The following is a 16,733-nucleotide window of genomic DNA, read 5'->3' on the forward strand; positions in this document are numbered from 1 at the left end:
GTGTTCCCAGGTCCATCCTTCAGTTCTGTGTAAGAGACTTTATTCTCTTATACAAAATAAGAAGTATTTGCATATGTACATGATAGGAAAACATTGCTGCTCTTGCGCTAGTGGACATACAGTTGTGGCCAAAAGTATTGACACCCCTGAAATTTTGTCAGATAATACTCAGTTTCTTCCTGAAAATGATTGCAAACACAAATTTTTTGTTATTATCTTCATTTAATTTGTCTTAAATGAAAAAACACAAAAAGAATTGTCCTAAAGCCAAACTGGATATAATTCCACACCAAACATAAAAAAGAGGGTGGACAAAAGTATTGGCACTGTTCAAAAAATCATGTGATGCTTCTCTAACTTGTGTAATTAACAGCACCTGTAACTTACCTGTGGCACCTAACAGGTGTTTGCAAAAACTAAATCACACTTGCAGTCAGGTGACATGGATTAAAGTTGACTCAACCTCTGTCCTGTGTCCTTGTGTGTACCACATTGAGCATGGAGAAAAGAAAGAAGACCAAAGAACTGTTTGAGGACTTGAGAAACCAAATTGTGAGGAAGCATGAGCAATCTCAAGGCTACAAGTCCATCTCCAAAGACCTGAATGTTCCTGTGTCTACCGTGCGCAGTGTCATCAAGAAGTTAAAACCCATGGCACTGTGGCTAACCTCCCTACATGTGGACGGAAAAGAAAAATTGACAAGAAATTTCAATGCAAGATTGTGCGGATGTTGGATAAAGAAGCTCGACTAACATCCAAACAAGTTCAAACTGCCCTGCAGTCCGAGGGTACAACAGTGTCAACCCGTACTATCCATCAGCATCTGAATGAAAAGGGACTGTATGGTAGGAGACCAAGGAAGACCCCACTTCTTACCCTGAGACATAAAAAAGCCAGGCTGGAGTTTGCCAAAATTTACCTGAAAAAGCCTAAAACGTTTTGGAAGAATGTTCTCTGGTCAGATGAGACAAAAGTAGAGCTTTTGTGGCAAAGGCATCAACATAGAGTTTACAGGAGAAAAAAGAGGCATTCAAGGAAAAGAACACGGTCCCTACAGTCAAACATGGCGGAGGTTCCCTGATGTTTTGAGGTTGCTTTGCTGCCTCTGGCACTGGACTGCTTGACCGTGTGCATGGCATTATGAAGTCTGAAGTCTACCAACAAATTTTGCAGCATAATGTAGGGCCCAGTTGAGAAAGCTGGGTCTCTCTCAGAGGTCATGGGTCTTCCAGCAGGACAATGACCCAAAACACACTTCAAAAAGCACTAGAAAATGGTTTGAGAGAAAGCACTGGAGACTTCTAAGGTGGCCAGCAATGAGTCCAGACCTGAATCCCTTAGAACACCTGTGGAGAGATCTAAAAATGGCAGTTTGGAGAAGGCACCCTTCAAATATCAGGGACCTGGAGCAGTTTGCCAAAGAAGAATGGTCTAAAATTCCAGCAGAACATTGTAAGAAACTCATTGATGGTTACCAGAATCGGTTGGTCGCAGTTATTTTGGCTAAAGGTTGTGCAACCAAGTATTAGGCTGAGGGTGCCAATACTTTTGTCTGGCCCATTTTTGGAGTTTTGTGTGAAATGATCAATGTTTTGCTTTTTGCTTCATTCTCTTTTGTGTTTTTTCATTTAAGACAAATTAAATTAAGATAATAATACCAAAGAATTTGTGTTTTCGCAATCATTTTCAGGAAGAAACTGAGTATTATGTGACAGAATTGCAGGGGTGTCAATACTTTTTGCCACAACTGTATGTCGGAGTAAAACACTGTTTGGGCGCATGGAAGAGCTCGGAAGGGAAGGAGTGCCATTTTGGAATGCAGACTTTGATGGAATGGTCTGCGGGCGTCATGTTGCATTTTCAGAGCCCCTGATGTAGCTAAACAGTGGAAACCTCCCACAAGTGACCCCATTTTGGAAAGTAGACCCCCCAAGGAGCTTATCTAGATGTGTGGTGAGCACTTTGAACCCCCAAGTGCTTCACAGACGTTTATAACGCAGAGCTGTGAAAATAAAAAGTATTTTTTATTTCCACAAAAGTGATTTTTAGCCCCCAATTTTTTGACCCCCAAAGTTTGTAAATAGTGGAAACCCCTCAATTCTTGCTCCAACCCTAACCCCAACACACCCCTAACCCTAATCCCAACCATAACCCTTATCCCAACCCTAATCCCTAATCCTAATTTGCCCTAACCCTAATTCTAACCCTAGCCCTAACCCTAGCCCTAACCCTAACCCTAGCCCTAACCCTAGCTTTAGCCCTAAAAATGGAAAAATGAAAAAAAAAATATTTTCTTTATTTCATTATGTTTGCCTAACTAAGGGGGTAATAAACGGGGGGTGATTTAATTTTTTTTATGTTGATCACTATGATAGTTTATCCAGTTTATCATAGTGATCAAAATGAATGGAATCCGCGAGCCGGAGTCTGCAGATTCCCGGCGGGTGCACTGCGCAAGCGCCTGCCATTTTCTCCGGATCCAAAATGGCGGCGCCCACCGGAGGACGCCGGCAGGCACAGGACCACCGGGAGGGGACCCTGGACCACGGAGAGGTACCAGGGGGGATCGGGGACCCTCTTTCTCTCTCCTCTGATGTGCGATCACATCAGAGGAAAGAGAAATTAAAATGCAAAATCGCGGCTTTTTTTGCGGTCGACGTTATAGTGTTAATATCGGCGATCGCAAAAGCGGGGTTGGCAAAAACCAACCCGATTCATGTTCTCTTGGGTCTCGGCTACACCCTGCAGCCAAGACCCCAGAGAAAATCCGACACTGGAGGCGCTATTTACTTACTCCACAGCACCGTTAATTCACTGCGCTGTGGTTTAAGTACCCTTAAAAGGCGTATCGGCTGTCGTTAAGGGGTTAATATGTCCCTTCAAGGCAAAAAAAAAAAACACCAAAGGTACAATTTATTTATTGATTTATTTTTAAGGGAACTTTATTATTTATTTATATAGCACCAATAATTCTATGGTGCTGTACATGAGATGAGGTTACATCAAATTACAAATGTCACTTACAGTAAACAAACTACAATAACAGATTGATACAGAGGGGAGAGGACTCTGCCCTTGAGGGCTTACATTCTACAGGGTGATGAGAAGGAGAAAGTAGGTTGGGGGTTGCAGTAGCTCCAATGGTGTTGAGGTGGCTTCGTGGTTATTACAGGTTGTAAGCTTTTTTGGAGAGATGGGTTTTTGAGTCCCATCTGAAGGATTCAAATGTGGTGGATAAACGTGTTGGGGCACAAAATTCTAGATGATGGGAGATTTTGCAAAAAATGCAAACACACTTCTAGGATGTATTAAGAGAAGCATATAGTCTTGATCATGTGAAGTAATTATCCCCCTCTCCTCCTCCTTGGTCAGGCCTCATCTGGAATGCTGTGTCCATTTCTGGGCACCATATTTTAAAAAAGACATTGGAAAACTGGAGTAAGTTTAGTTTAGAACTACCAGGATGGCAGAAGACTGCAAAGTATGTCCAATGAGGAACGGTAAAAGGATCTGGGAATGTTTAGCTTGAAAAAATGAAGGCTAAGAGGAGACTTAATAGATGTCTACAAATATCTGAAAGGATGTCACAGCGTAGAGAGATCATCATTACTCTCATCTGCACATGGAAACACGAGAAGCAATGGAATGTAGCTGAAAGGGAGAAGATACAGATTAGAAATTAGAAAAAAATGATATAAATAAGGTGTACACTGGTGCTCCTAAGTGCAAAAGAAGAAAGAGGAAACTGAGATAAATTGGGGTGAATTAAACAAAATGGCAGCTGCTGGTATCCAGACAGAGTCTGTGCGCACTCTGACAGTGAAAAAATGAAGCTTATAAATGTTTATGAATACCTGCGCTTGCTGTTTGTTAGAATAGTTGTTCTGTACCAAAGGGGCAGTGTTCCTATAAAATCCCCTTAAAAAGAATCCAACTGGTGAATGTTGAGGGTTGTTAAAATAAATGAAGCACTTAGTAGGTAAATATGTCAATGTAGATAGGTCAATTAAGTATGCGGTTCCAATTGCAAACACTAAGTGTTAAGACCACCAATTGGGGACAAATAGGAAGTTGCAGTACACTTACTTGAATAAAGAAGTGTCGTGGCTGCAGAGTTTAGACCAGTATGTGGGGTGCAGCAGGCACATGGATTGAAGGCTGGAGTAGCTGTGAGGGGATGGTAGGAACAGTATCGCGGCACCAAGGGGGCGTCCCCCCTTACTGGTGCGATGGTGCCTCCGATGCTAACGGCTGCTGTGTCAGGTTGGCTCGTGCTCCCTTCCCTGCCTTTTGCCAGAGAGAATTCATGTGAACTACCTCAAAAAATTGTAAATTCTTAAACTAAATAAAGATTTTTAACTGTGCAGGTCTGCTTTAACACACATGTTTAAATTGTCAATTATAGACACATACAAGCCACATTGATATTATGGAAAGACTGTTGTTGAATTATCCTTTTTTTCATTGTGTGCACCCTACCAGTGCTTGGCATTTGTGGTTGATGTAATAATAATTTTCTGGCATTTTATCAACAATTTTTAGAAACAAACATGTGTCCAAAATGTATGCTAAACACAAACATGGTAAGATGATATAAAAAATAAACTGATATAATCAATAAGAATGTCTTAGTTACTAACATACTGCTGCCAGCACACATCCTAGCAGTGATAGTAACAAAGGCAGGCCAGATTTTGCCTCCTAGGCAAGCATTTTAGTAGAGAGGAAGCGGAGGGTGTAATGGGGCATACGTTCCATCACCCATCTCAATCACAGCAGGATAATGTAGCCTCTGACAGCAACACCATGAACTAGAGTCAGTGTTCTGCTAAGTCCACCTGCTCCTCTGCCATAACACTTAATGTTGTACAGAGCAAAATTTCCAATCCATTAATGACACCAGTTTCTGTTTTGCCCCTATAGTACCCTAACCCACAGCATCCTGAGCTAAGAAACTTACTAAAGGCAGAACAACTTCTTCCAGTTGAAATATTGGAAGAGAATAATAATCAGCTTTTGTTTTAATAATTTTAAGCTGTGGGCATTTCCCACACCAAGACACCTATCAGTCTATTCAGGGATGATGATGATGATGATGGCAATTCTGTAATGTACAAGACCTGGGAACTGGACAGGGCTCATCAGTGGAGGAGGTTATTGGCCTCAGTGATAAACAGTTAAGGCGATGTGTGTTTAAAACAGTATCTGGGACAAAATACGTTTGCTCTGCAGTCAGTTCTTGTAATGTTGTGACTGTTGTTGATATAGGAGGCTCAATAGTGTCTGAAGCTTTTATGGTAGTCCTGGTGGTAGCTAGTCCTTATAAGTGGGCATCTCATGGGTGGGAATAATTTTCACCATTGTATCATGCAATCGGAAAATATCGACTAGGAACAATGTCATTCCATCAGCAAATGAAACATCATCACTTGCTCTTGTGGGAAAAGCAAAATAGTGATTGTGATTGTCATTTCAGAAACCAGTCTGAAGCCACAATTAATGTCTTTTTGCTGTCATGAGCCCCATCATCAGCATCATCATCAGCCTCATCTTCTTTCCCTATACTTCCTCCTTTTCTTCTATTGCAGTGTCAGTTCTCCTTTTGTATGTCCATCTGAGATCCCTAATCAGTGAACGGTTGTAAACTCTATGTATTAAGAAATAACCCCACTCCACGCCCTGAAGAGTCAACACTTGTCTGCGTGTGTGGTCCATGCACATAGCAGGTCAAAAGGACAAAATTGTTTAAAATTATGAAACCAAAATTCTTTGAATTCCTTAAATTAAATTTTCTTTAAAAAACGAGTAATTTTTTTCTGAAATGGCCAAGAAATTTTGGGTATAGAGGAATTGGCGTATTACCTGGAAAATTTGTATTCCCTAATCAATGAAGATTTTACATGCATTTTTATCGCGATTTTGTTTTAAATAAAGCTGCTTTCTTTTTTATACTTCCATGGTATTTGGTTTTGCCAAAACTTTATTCATATAATTTGGCGTATACGGACCACATGCGTTTTTGAGGCAAGTCAGCTGTGGAAACGCACTAAGGCTAGTTTCACACTAGCGTTTCACTGACCTGTGTCAGTCTGCGCACGGCCGCCACTAAGCTCCGCCCCTGGACTCGCCTCCTCCGGCCGCTCCGCCTATGGGCGCATGATGCTGCATGCAACCTGCATACCCTATCTTTAGCACTGGGTATGCAGGCCATGTGCAGGTATGCGTTTGCCGGTGCATGCGTCCTTTTGTCGGTGTGCCGACCTGCGCCAAATGCACAATGTTGCATTTTGGTGCGCTCGGTGCACCGTTAAAAGGACGCATGTGCCGGCAAATGCATACACGGCCTGCGTACCCAATGCTAAAGATAGGGTGCGCAGGTCGCATGCAGCATCATGCACCCATAGGCAGAGCAGCCGGGAGGAGGCGTGGCCGGGGGCGCAGCTTAGCGGCAGCCGTGCGCAGACCGACGCAATTCAGTGAAACGCTAGTGTGAAACTAGCCTTAAATTGCATGTGCATTTTTTACTTGCAGATAATCCACCTCTAATGCAAATCTATGGAGTCTGAAAGTCCGCAACCCATTGTATTCAATGGCATTCTGCACATGCTGTGCTAATTTATGTGTATTTTTCTGCAGCGGAATCGCATCACAGAAAAATACGCAGTATGCTCATTGTTTTTGTGGACTTGTATCTCTGTAGAAACTGTTTAGAAAAGAATTAAAAGAGAGAATAACATAGAGGACACTATTGTAGATGTTTACTACAGGCCACCTGGATAGACTGAAGATATGGAAGAACTCTTGATGTCTTTGTTCTCAAGAAATTACGACATAGTGATCATGGAAGATTTTAACTTTCCAGATATTTGTTGGGAATCTCTCTCAGGCAAAAGTACTGGGCCCAGAAAATTATTATCTTCTCTTGCTGACAACTTTGTCTTTCAAATGGTAGAAGAGAGAACAAAAGGATCTGTAATCTTGGACCTAATTCTTACCAATAGGGAGGAAATGGTTGAGGAAGTAAAGGTGGTGGAATTTAGGAGGCAGCAATCATGCTATCCTCAAATTTTGGATTACAAGAGGAGGAAGATGAATCAGACTTTAAGGTTGGATGTCAGAAAGGCAGATTTTAATGGACTCAGAAAGAGGTTAGGAAAGGTCCAATGGCTGGATGTTTTCAAGGACAGATATGTCCAAGAAGGATGGGAGATTTTGCTATATGAAATTCTCACCGCACAATAGGTAACAGTCCTGAAAAAAAGGAAGAATTGGAAGCATTTCACAAGAGTGGACGAACACAGAGCTCAGTCACTTGTTAAAAAGGAAAAAAGAAATGTATATGAAATGGAAAGAGGGGGGCATATCTAAAGAATAATAAAATGCTGTTTGCAAAGAATGCAGGACAAGCATTAGAAGAGCTAAAGCCAGTAATGAAGTAAAGATTTTAAGGGTATGTCAAAAGCAAAAGAAAAGTCAAAGATACTATTGGATTTTTACAGGAAGAAAAGGGTGAAGTGATCAAAAATGATGTTGAGACGGCTGAACATTTAAATTCCTATTTTGCATCTGTTTTCTCATAGAAAGCAATTGTAACATCATTTGATATTCATTGTGCCATTGAAGGAATAAAAGAATCCACACTATCTGAAAACAGAGAGATGATGAGGGAACACTTGAATTTAAATCTCCTGGTCCAGATGAATTACATCCTAGGCTACTGAAAGAGTTAGCAGAGGAAATTGCAGAACCGCTAGCCAGAACCTTTGCAAATTCCTGGAAAACAAGAAATGTCCCAGAAGATTGGAGAAGGGCACCTGTTGTCTCTATCTTTAAAAAAAGGACAGAAAATGGAGCCAGGAAGTTACAGGCCTGTGAGCCTTACTACTATACTAGGAAAGATCTTTGAACAAATTATTAAACAGCATGTATTTAAGAACTTGGATAAGAATAAAGTAATTAACCTGAGTCAGCATGGGTTTGTAGCAAACAAGTCATGCCAGACTAATATAATTTCCTTTTATGTTGGAATCACTGACTGGGTGGATCAGGGAAATGCAGTAGGAGGGATAACTAACACTAGACAATACAGAGAAAGAATTCAGAAGGATCTAGATAAGCTTGAAGAATGGGCAGCGTCTAATAGAATAGTACAGGTGCATCTCACAAAAATAGAATATCGTCAAAAAATTAATTACTGACTGGGTGGATCAGGGAAATGCAGTAGGAGGGATAACTAACACTAGACAATACAGAGAAAGAATTCAGAAGGATCTAGATAAGCTTGAAGAATGGGCAGCGTCTAATAGAATAGTACAGGTGCATCTCACAAAAATAGAATATCGTCAAAAAATTAATTTATTTCAGTAATTCAATACAAAAAGTGAAACTCATATATTAGATTAGATTGGTAGTTATTGCAGTGTGGACAGGTGCCAAATCCGGCTGGAGAATAAAATTCCCAATTCCAAAAAGCTTGTTGGCAGAGGGGGGCATGAAGTGCAGTAAAATTTCCTGGTGGACGGCTGCGCTGACTTTGGTCTTGATAAAACACAGTGTACATAAACCAGCAGATGACAGGGCTCCCCAAACCATCACTGATTATGGATACTTCACACTAGACCTTGGATTGTCTGTCTCTCCACTCTTCCTCCAGACTCTGGGACCTTGATTTCCAAGGTCTAGTGTGAAGTATCCACAATCAATGATGGTTTCGGGAGCCATGTCATCTGCTGGTGTAGGTCCACTGTGTTTTATCAAGACCAAAGTCAGCGCAGCCGTCTGCCACAAAATTTGAGAGCACTTCATGATACCCTCTGCCGAAAAGCTTTTTGGAGATGGAAATTTTATTCTCCAGCAGGAATTGGCACCTGTCCACACTGCCAAAAGTACCAATTCCTGGTTTAAAAACAGCAATATCACTGTGCTTGATTAGCCAGCAAACTCGCCTGACCTTAACCCCATAGAGAAAGAAGAGAGACACCAGACCCAACAATGCAGACGAGCTGAAGGCTGCTATCAAACCAACCTGGGCTTCCATAACACCTCAGCAGTGCCACAGGCTGATCGCGTCCATGCCACGCCGCATTGATGCAGTAACTGATGCCAAAAGAGCCCCGACCAAGTATTGAGTGCATTTACTGAATATACATTTCAGTAGGAAAATATTTTGGATTTTAAAATCATTTTTTCAAGCTGGTGTTATAAAGTATTCTAATTTACTGAGATGTTGATTTTTGAGTTTTCATTGGCTGTAAGCCTTGATGATCAACATTAACATTAATAAACACTTGAAATACATCACTCTGTTTGTAATGACTCTATCTAATATATGATACTTTTTGTATTGAAGAACTGAAATAAATTAACTTTTTGATGATATTCTATTTTTGTGAGATGCACCTGTATTTAACAGAGAGAAATTCTACATGTGGGCAAGAAAAGTGAAAATTTTATCTATAGAATGGGAGGAAAAGAACTAAGCAACAGCAGATGTGAAAAAGACTTGGGTATACTAATAGATCACAGACTGCACATGAGTCAACAGTGTGATGCAGCAGCAAAAAAGGCAATCACACTTCTAGGATGTATTAAGAGAAGCTTAAAGTCTAGACAACGTGAAGTAATTATCCACCCCTTGGTCGGGCCTCATCTGGAATACTGTGTCCAATTCTGGGCACCACATTTTAAAAAAAGACATTTAAAAACTGGAGCAAGTTCAGGGAAGAGCTACCAGGATGGTAAGCGGACTGCAAAGTATGTCCTACGAGGAACGTTTAAAGGATCTGGGTATGTTTAGCTTGCAAAAGAAAGAGGGGAAGAGGGGAAGAAAGCCCAAATGCTAGGGAAAGGGGGAGTAGAGACCACTAAGAAGATCTAATAACACTCTGCCTCCCTTACCATTCCTAAATTGGTTCCACACCAATCACTGATCAGTAGTTTTGAGCGAAACCTTCCGATATCGGGAAATATCGGATCGGATTGGATCGGACCGATACCCAAAAAGCATCAGATATCGCCGATTCCAATACCGGAAACCAATGCAAGTCAATGGAACAGAAATAACGGAATTAAAATAAACCCTTTCTTTCCTTGTAGGTTAATTCTGCATGAAGGAAAACAACTAAGAATAATGTAGAATGTATTGGGGGAGGTGGAGGAGACATTAAAGGCATAGAGGTTTAGCCCAATCAAATGGAACAGCAGGAATTAATTTTTTTTAAGACGTTCGGAGTTACAAAGATATTGACTATGTTAACCTTTTTTATATTTTGTCAGATATGTATATTTCACTACTTCCATGCTCTTCACCTTCTTTTTTACTTCTCCCACACTTTATCCTTCATGATCCTCAGCAGGAGCAGCATCTTTTTCATCAACTTCTTCTTCACCTTATTCATCTTCTTCTTCTTCACCTTCTTCCTATTATTCTTTTTTTTACATTCTTCATATTCTTCTTATTCAACTATTATTCTTCTTCATATTCTACTTCTTCATCTTCTTCCTATTCTTCTTCTTCATCATATTCTTATTTGTGACAGGCATTCCTGTTGTTGTTATCTATAAAAGTTTGAAGATTACACCTTCTGTTCTGCCTGTCACAAAAGATTTACAACAGGATTTGTCTGCGTTCAGTTTGGCCTGCAGCAGCAGGCATTTTCCAGGGGCACCACGAGGAGGAACGGACTCACCCCCATACACTGCTTAGTCTTCTTCTGCTTATAATTTAGATAATATTTTTTGCTTTGATTTTTAGTCTTATGCTTAATGTTCTTCTGCTTTTTGTTCTTCTGCTTCTTGGTCTTCTGTCTCTTGTTGTTCTGTATCTGGGTGGTTGTCTTCATATTCTTTGTCCTTTTGGTCATCTTCTTCAGCGTCATCATTTTGGTCTTCTTTGGGGTGGTCTTCAGGGTCGTTGTCTTCAGGGTCGTCGTCTTTGGGGTCGTTGTCTTCTTCTGGGTGGTCTTCAGGGTCGTCATCTTCAGGGTCATCGTCTTCGGGGTCGTCGTCTTCTTCGGGGTGGTCTTCAGGGTCGTCATCTTCAGGGTCGTCGTCAGGGAGATCCAGAGTGATTACCAAAAACCATTTCAGAAAGCTTGAACTTGGAAATGTAGCAGAAGGTACAAGAAGGCTGAGGAAATGCCGAGAACCAGCAGACGGTGCTGGAACCTGGATGGGTAGCAGAAGCTACAAGAGCCAATGGAACTACTGAAGACCAGCTGACGTGCTGGAACCTGGAGGGGCAGCAGAAGGAACAAGAGCCAATGGCACTACCGAGGACCAGCTGACGGTACTGGAACCCGGTTACTAAGCAGGAGGTACCTGTGCCAGAAAGCACTACCAAGGACCAGCAGACATTACTGGAACTCGGATACCGAGAAGGAGGCACCTAAGCCAAAGGCACTGCCGAGAACCAGCTGACGGTGCTGGAACCCGGATGGGTAGCAGAAGCTACAAGAGCCAATGGAACTACCAAGGACCAGCTGACGGTGCTGGAACCCGGAGGGACAGCAGAAGGAACAAGAGCCAATGGCACTACCGAGGACCAGCTGATGTTACTGGAACCCGGTTAATAAGCAGGAGGTACCTGTGCCAGAAAGCACTACCAAGGACCAGCAGACGTTGCTGGAACTTGGATACTGAGAAGGAGGCACCTAAGCCAAAAGCACTGCCGAGAACCAGCTGATTGTACTGGAACCCAGATGGGTAGCAGAAGGTACCCATGAAAAGCAAAGTTGCAAGGCTGCAAGCCGGCCGCAGTTACCGAAACCCACAGTCCTACATGGGGTGCTTGTCCTATTGGCACTAAGGAACCAGCCTTTATTGCCAGATCCCGCAGCCCACATAGGAAGCACCTAAACTGCAGGCACCATAGAGTCGGCTAACCCGACTGCAACACGACAGGACAACGTATTGGTGGCAAAGTGACATTGACACTACTCGGAAACAGCCGGCGTGCTGGAACCAGGCTGGGCAGGAGGGAGTACCCGTGCCAAAGACACTGCCGAGAACCAGCTGACGGTGCTGGAACCCGGATGGGTAGCAGAAGCTACAAGAGCCAATGGAACTACGGAGGACCAGCTGATGGTGCTGGAACCCGGAGGGGCAGCGGAAGGAACAAGAACCAATGGCACTACCGAGGACCAGCTGATGGTACTGGAACCCGGTTACTAAGCAGGAGGTACCTGTGCCAGAAAGCACTACCAAGGACCAGCAGACGTTGCTGGAACTCGGATACTGAGAAGGAGGCACCTAAGCCAAAGGCACTGCCGAGAACCAGCTGACGGTGCTGGAACCCGGATGGGTAGCAGAATGTACCCATGAAAAACAAAGTTGCAAGGCCGCGAGCCAGCTGCAGTTACTGAAACCCACAGTCCTACAGGGGGTGCTTGTCCTATTGGCACTATGGAACCAGCCTTTATTGCCAGATCCCGCAGCCCACATAGGAAGCACCTAAACTGCAGGCACCATAGAGTCGGCTAACCCGACCGCAACACGAGAGGACAACGTATTGGTGGCAAAGTGACTTTGACACTACCCGGAAACAGCCGGCGTGCTGGAACCAGGCTGGGCAGGAGGGAGTACCCGTGCCAAAGACACTGTCGGGAACCAGCTGGCGGTGCTGGAACCCAGGGTAAATACTACAAACAGAGTGGAGACAGAGGCCTAATTGGAGCAAGTTTAAAATCTGTAGTTGTGTGAGTGTGGACAGAGCAGGAGAAATTGCCGGACACACAGCTGGGGATCAGCTGACATTACTGAACCCGAATAACACTGGAGCATATGTTGACTGTGCAGACGGCACGTCTGAGCAGCAACTGGTGTTGTTGGAGCCCAGGTTCAATAGTATAAACAGAGTGGAGGCAGAGGCCCATTTGGAGCAAGTTTAAAATCTGTAGTTGTGTGAGTGTGGACAGAGCAGGAGAAATTGCCAGACACACAGCTGGGGATCAGCTGACATTACTGAAACCCAATAACACTGGAGCATATGTTGACTGTGCAGACGGCACGTCTGAGCAGCAACTGGCAGTGTTGGAGCCCAGGGTCAATAGTACAAACAGAGTGGAGGCAGAGGCCTATTTGGAGCAAGTTTAAAATCTGTAGATGTGTGAGTGTGGCCAGAGCAGGAGAAATTGCCGGACACACAGCTGGGGATCAGCTGACATTACTGAACCCCAATAACACTGGAGCATATGTTGACTGTGCAGAAGGCACTCCTGAACAACAACTGGCGTTGTTGGAGCCCAGGGTCAATAGTACAAACAGAATGGAGGCAGAGACCTATTTGGAGCAAGTTTAAAATCTGTAGTTGTGTGAGTGTGGACAGAGCAGGAGAAATTGCCGGACACACAGCTGGGGATCAGCTGACATTACTGAACCCCAATAACACTGGAGCATATGTTGACTGTGCAGTCGGCACTTCTGAGCAGCAACTGGCGGTGTTGGAGCACAGGGTTAATACTACAAACATAGCGGAGCCAGAGGCCTAATTGGATCAAGATTAATATCTGTTGTAGACTACTACTGATTTTAAACATGCTCCAATTAGGCCTCTGGCTCCAGACTGTTTCTAGTATTTACCCTGGGCTCCAACAATGCCAGCTGCTGCTCAGAAGTGCCGTCTGCACAGAGAAAAACACTAGCTCCTGTGTTAGTGGGGTTTAGTAACGCCAGCTGCTCCTCTGCTGTGTGTCCGGCAATATCTCCTGCTCCGTCCACATTCACACAACATCAGATATAAAACTTGCTTCAATTAGGCCTCAGCCTACACCCTGATTGACCCTGGGCTCCAACACTGCCAGTTGCTGCTCAGAAGTGCCGTCTTCACAGAGAATAACACTAGCTCCTGTGTTAGTGGGGTTCAGTAATGTAAGCTGCTCCCCTGCTGTGTGTCCGGCAATATCTCCTGCTCCGTCCACATTCACACAACATCAGATATTAAACTTGCTCCAATTAGGCCTCAGCCTACACCCTGATTGACCCTTGGCTCCAACACTGCCAATTGCTGCTCAGAAGTGCCGTCTGCACAGAGAAAAACACTAGCTCCTGTGTTAGTGGGGTTCAGTAATGTCAGCTGCTTCCCTGCTGTGTGTCCGGCAATGTCTCCTGCTCTGTCCACATTCACACTACTACTGATAGTAAACTTGCTCCAATTAGGCCTCTGGCTCCACTCTGTTTCTAGTATTTACCCTGGGCTCCAACACCGCCAGTTGCTGCTCAGAAGTGCCGTCTGCACAGTCAACACTTGCTCCTGTGTTATTGCGGTTCAGTAACGTCAGCTGATCCCCTGCAGTTTGTCCGCCAATTTCTCCTGCTCTGTCCACATTCCAGTGGGAATGTGGACAGAGCAGGAGAAATTGCCAGACACACAGCCGGGGATCAGCTGACTTTACTGAACCCCAGTAACACAAGAGCAAATGTTGACTGTGCAGATGGCACTTCTGAGCAGCAACTGGCAGTGTTGGAGCCCAGGGTAAATACTAAAGACAGAGTGGAGCCAGAGGCCTAATTGGAGCAAGTTTACTATCAGTAGTAGTGTGAATGTGGACAGAGCAGGAGACATTGCCGGACACACAGCAGGGAAGCAGCTGACATTACTGAACCCCACTAACACAGGAGCTAGTGTTTTTCTCTGTGCAGACGGCACCACCAATGCAAACTGGCTAAGCTCTGGCCATGTATCCAGCTTAGAGACCCAAAACTTGAAGGGGAAGAGCCGTGTGGGAGAAAACTAAGAAGGCAAGACATGTAGTCTGTCACCATCTGACGGAAACATTGCCTCCTGCTGACTGGAGTCGTCTGTGATGGTGTAGACATTTGTGGCGGGGACACAAAACTTTGCCACATTTGGGCCATACTGGTCTTGCCTTGTGCTGAGGCGCTGCTTCTGCTCCCTCTTTGTGCAGAGCTTCCTCCACTGCCTCGACTCACTGAGCTGCTTTGTAAAGCACTAGCAGCACTGCTCTCGGGTGGAATGGAGAACATGATGGAATGCACCAGTGTGTCTTGGTACTCCCGCATTTTACGCTCCCGGTTCAACGGTGTTATGAGGCTTTGTAAGTTGTCCCGGTAGCGAGAATCCTCCTCCATTGACTCCTCCTCATCCTCCTCACAAACTGTCCCCTGCCTAGGCTTTTGTGAGGAACCACGTTGCGCAGACTGTCCAGAAGCAGATGGCATTTGTGACTCCTCATCCTCCACCTCTTCCACAACCTCCTCCCTTAGTGCTTGCAGTGTTTTTTCAAGCAGGCAGATAAGGGGGACAGTCATGCTGACTAATGCATCATCTGCACTCGCCATCCGCATGGAATCATCGAAGGCACGCAAAATGTGGCAGATGTCCTTCATAGAGGCCCACTCAGTGGTGGTGAAGTGTGAACGGTGCGCAGTGCGACTTGTTTGCGCCTGATGCAGCTGGTATTCCATTACTGCTGCCTGCTGCTCACACAACCGCTCCAACATATGTAACGTTGAATTCCACCTGGCGGGTAGGTCACATATGCAGAGCTGCAATGCGCAATCTTGCCATGCTGGAGCGCCGCAAGTGAGCGCACTCTATGCGGTCCTGTGCAGCAGTGCATCAAGATCCGGATATTCTCTCAAAAAACTCTGCACGACCAAGTTTAGCACATGTGCCAGACATGGGATGTGAGTGAGGTTGCCTAGGCCCAGAGCTGCCACCAGATTTCGGCCATTGTCACACACTACCAAGCCTAGCTGGAGATTTGCTGGCACAAACCACACGTCGCTCTCCTGCTTTATGGCATTCCAGAGTTCCTGCGCTGTGTGGCTTCGATTCCCCAAAGAAATTAATTTCAGTACGGCCTGTTGATGTTTGGCCATGGCTGTGCTCATATCGGCCGAAACAGGTAAGCGTTCACGGGTCCATGTGGAGGTAGACCGTGACGGCTCTTGCAGTGCTGATTCAGAGGAACTGGAGTATGAGGAGGAGTCAATGTGTACAGACTGGATTCCTGCAATCCTTGGAGTTGGCAGAACACGTACAGCGCCACTCTCAAGATCTGTACCCGGCTCCACAACATTTACCCAATGGGCAGTGAGGGAAAGGTATTGTCCCTGTCCATGGCTACAGGTCCACGCAACGGTGGTCAGGTGAACCTTGCTACTGATGGCGTTTAGTAGCGCATGTTTAATTTTTCCCTCCACATGCTTTTGCAGGGCAGGGACGGCTTGCCTGCTGAAATAAAAGCGGCTGGGCACATTCTATTGTTGGACTGCCAATGCCATGAAGTTACGGAAGGTGTCAGTCTCCACCAGCCTGAATGAGAGCATTTCAAGGGACAGTAGTTTTGCAATGCCAGCATTCAGAGCCTGTGCTCGGGGATGGCTTGCCGAGTAGAGCCGCCTTTTCTCCCATGCCTGTGTTACCGATGGCTGGAGAGTGGCCTGGGAGTGTGAGGATGACAGGGAACGTGGTGCTGTAGGTGGAATTACACTGGGTCTCTGTACAACAGAGCCAGAGGTTCTTCCATGGCAATCCTGTGAGGAAGCCGAACCAGCTGTGTGTGAGATGGAGGAAGAGGCTACAACACGAGCTGAAGAGGTGGTAGGTGGTGCTGTAGGTTGGCCTACGTCTTCAGTGTGTCTTTGTAACTCCACCACGTGCTTGGTCCGCACATGTTTCTGCATATTTGTGGTATTGAGGATGCTGACACTTTTCCCTCTTTTGACTTTCTGATTACACAGCATGCATTTGACAAAGCAAATGTCATCT

The sequence above is a fragment of the Dendrobates tinctorius genome, unplaced genomic scaffold (assembly GCF_039654945.1).
Source record: "Dendrobates tinctorius isolate UK_male_01 unplaced genomic scaffold, ASM3965494v1 ptg000079l, whole genome shotgun sequence".
Taxonomy (NCBI): Eukaryota; Metazoa; Chordata; class Amphibia; order Anura; family Dendrobatidae; genus Dendrobates; species Dendrobates tinctorius.